We start from the raw sequence: 3611 nt of genomic DNA, 5'->3' as shown, positions 1-3611 counted from the left end.
TTTCAAGACAAGGCATATATGAAAAGGGGAGTACGTTGGATCTAATTTAGGTACTGCCCCAGAGACACTCTGTTCAAAATGGCTTCTGGACATGCTTCTGATATGGAGTTCCTGTGCCTGCTGTTACCATGTCTCTTGCCAACAGAGATCATGATCTAATTGTGGTTCAGAATTTTGTGATAAAGATAGTAGAAATGCAAAGGTGATGGAATGTGCAGCCTCACCAGGATTTTTTTTATGTCAGTGTTTTGATAGGGAAAGAGTAGGACTCTGACATCTAAAGTAGACACATTTGTGTGGTGAAGAGGGAGAGCTATGACCTCAGAGATGATCTTGCGTCCTTTTGGTTGTCATAAGTAGCTCCCTCTCCCTTGAAAGAGGGCAGCAACAGTCTTCCCTTGCCTAGACACTTGTGATTACCTCATTTGAGCAAGTTGTCAGACAATGGTATTTGGTTTCCTCCTGAGATTCCTGTCAAACCATTCATTGCTTCCAAACATCTAACCAGGTTCAAGTCACAGGGAAGGCCAAGCAAGAGAGTCCAGTCTTGCTCTAGGACGATATGTCATACATGAGAGAATTGAAGGATTCTATGGTCACCATGTACAAGGGTGACCTAGGGGAGCACTTAATGATGGGGGTGTTTTCACAGTGTGTTAAAGTAGAAGTTTGGAGTTGAGGTCTCTCCTGATTGGCTTGTTCTGCAGACCCACATCATTGGAGATGCCTCATCGAATATGTTGTTTGCTCTACTCACAGAACTATTTGTTAGGTCTGTGGAAAGAAGTATAAGAGAGAGCTGCCAAAAGTATGAAAGACCCGATAGTCCTTTTTTTTTTTTTTAACCTTAGGTATCAGCATATCCTCAAAGTCTGTGTTATTCTTGGGAGTGCTAGTATAGGAGTGAATATGCTTTAAACTCTGTTCACATTCAGAGGGCCCTAAAGTGAATTGTTTGAGGAGATTAGATCCCAAAGTTTCTAGGTAATAAAGTATCCCATCAGGAAGTCATCAGTGTGTCCATATTCACCTAAAATATTCAGAAAAAATAAACCCAACTGAAGGAATCAAAGCTTGACATGACAATTGAGGATTGAGCATAGGGTACGTATGTATGTATGCATTATGTATGGATGTATTATCTTAATTTTATGCTTCTTAGCATTCTTAAAAATACCTTTATTACAAGTGCTCTTAAACACTTCTCCAGGTGCATTGCAGAACGCTATAACTTCGACTTACTGATACTACATTGTTCTCAATATAGCTTACAATTCTTATTTTTCTTTATGGCAATATTAGTGTATCAAATAAACATGTTGTACCTCATAAATTTACACCAGATATTTCAATTTTTAAAAAAGTGGATGTTCTTTTTAAAAGGGCAATCTTGAAGATAAATTTTGATTCAAACATTGGAAGAACTAAGGCGAACTTGGTGGGCAGGGAAAACAATAACACGTGAGATTCGCTAGGTAAAAATTTACTGATATTAAATAATTTTGCCTATTGCTGAATGTAATAATTAAAAAATAAACAAAAACAACAAAAACAAAACAACCTTTATGGTAAAAAATGCATATGTCTGAACGTAGGATCTTTTGACAAGAAACACTTACATAGGACTTGAAATTTGATGTTAGGAGTTGAATTGTGTCCCCCAAGAAAAGAATATTTTGCAGTCTTAGTCCCCAGTACTTCAGAATGTGACCCTATTAGAAACAGTGTTTGTGCTTGACAATTAGTTTTGGTTTTTTTTTATTTTTAAAGATTTGATTTATTTACGAGAGAGGGAAAGAGAGAGAGGGAGTGTGCACAAGCAGGGGATCAACAGGAAGAGGGAGATGCAGGCTCCCTGCTGAGAATGGAACCCCAGGCAGGACTCAATCCTAGGACCCTGGGATCATGACCTGAGCCAAAGGCAGACACTTAACTGACTGAGTCAGGCAGAAGTACTGGCTTTTTTGATTATAACAGAAAGTACTAACATTAAGCTTTGATGGCTGGGGCATCCACTTCAAAGACATCTCATCTGCAATGAATATAATGCTGAGTACACAACCAGGTGAGGGACCAGGCTGCCCCACCAGTGAAGTCCCCCTTTTCGAAAGCCCTGGAGGACCTCTAACTGACCATTTGAGTGACCCTATGTTTTTCTGCCTGTACATTATGTTTTAAACTCACCAGTAGTGAACCCCCAAACCTTGGTACCCCACTCTTGACATCAATAAAGACAGAACCTCTGATTGGTGAGCTCTTTCTGTCTCTCCCTGTTACTGTGTACCTGTGACCAAACTGTGGCCCCAGGCCTGTGATGTACCCTCTGGTGACTCCTGAGTAATAAACTATGTTTTTTCAAAGTCCCCTTGTTGTTTCAACAGAGAAAAGGAGGAGAAACTGAAAAAGAACACAGGCCAGTATTTGAGGTCTCAGAATTGCAATTGGGGGAGCACAGATTTTGGTGGAACCAGGAAAAGTGTTCTGCTCATGTGGGGAAAGCAAAGGGTTCTTTTATGAGAAAGAAGAAAGGAGTAATCACATGATTTAAATAAAAAAGAGCAGAGAAAAAGAAAAAAAAAACAAAAAAACAAACTTCATTTGGTAGTGACAGATGAAACTGCTTTTGATTACTATCTTTCTTTTTTTTTTTTTTTTTTCTTTTTTTTTTTTTTTTAAGGAGAGCAAGAGCAAGAGAGAGTGAGAGAGTGCAGGGAGGTGAGGAGGGTCAGAGACAGAGGGAGGGGGAGATTCCCAGACAGGCTCCACACCCAACACAAGGCAGGATTTCACAACCCTGAGATCATGACCCAAGCTGAAATCAAGAGTCTGACACCTAACCCATGGAGCCACCCAGGCACCCTGCCTTTAATTACTACCTAATTGATTATTCTACTGATGCTGTCAAACAACACTATTCCTGGTATGCATAGCTAACTTTTCTGTCCTTATAAAGTTCTTATCAATAGTTTTATGGTCCTAATGATAGTTGTTCTGTATGAGCAATTGTTTGTAAAAACAATTAGTGCTCTGGCCCAGGTCAAGAGTTCATTCATGAGAAAGGAAAATGGAGCTTCAAGGCAGGGTCTCTTGTCGCCAGAAATTTCCTAGCTGGAAGTTAGGGGGAACAGGGGGAGAGGGTTGGCTCTCAGCTCCCAGAGGGCTTTGCATGTGGTCCCTCTGTCTTCAAAGACAGGGATGGTGCATTTTATTCTAATTGCACCTCGAATCTCTCTTACTTACTCTTCTGTTACCAGTCAGGAAAATTCTCTTCTTTTAAAGAACTTAGGATAGAAACATGTAACTCAAAGTCGATATACCAGAAGCCTTAATTACATTGTTGAAATCCCTTTAGACACGTAATTCTACATTTAACATTTAACATGTGCTATATTATTGTATCTCCAGTGCCCAGGGCTAGGGCAGGAAATCCTGAGGGACATTTTGGAACTATGTCTACCACAGTGTAAAAGGAGTTTTGAAAAATCATAGCTTTACCCCAAGAACTGGAGAATGCACAACTCAGTATTTCTAAAATGAGGGCAGTTCTATCTCTATGAAATATGCCCCTTTTGCATCCTCTTCCACATGTTATGCATGTGGGTGGAAAATAG

The 3611-nt window shown here is 39.9% G+C and overlaps 1 non-coding gene across 1 annotated transcript; it reads left to right on the top strand.

Annotated features, from left to right (window-relative positions):
• Nucleotides 1-674: 674 nt before the first annotated feature.
• Nucleotides 675-799, top strand: LOC117799300. The gene has a single exon (XR_004622961.1). It is a non-coding gene; the product is annotated as a small nucleolar RNA SNORA18 (small nucleolar RNA).
• The last annotated feature ends 2812 nt before the right edge of the window (nt 800-3611 follow it).

This window comes from Ailuropoda melanoleuca, unplaced genomic scaffold (genome assembly GCF_002007445.2).
Source record: "Ailuropoda melanoleuca isolate Jingjing unplaced genomic scaffold, ASM200744v2 unplaced-scaffold4680, whole genome shotgun sequence".
NCBI classification, from domain to species: domain Eukaryota; kingdom Metazoa; phylum Chordata; class Mammalia; order Carnivora; family Ursidae; genus Ailuropoda; species Ailuropoda melanoleuca.
Note: the sequence above shows the minus strand (reverse complement) of the source record. Positions and strands in the feature narration are given on the sequence as shown.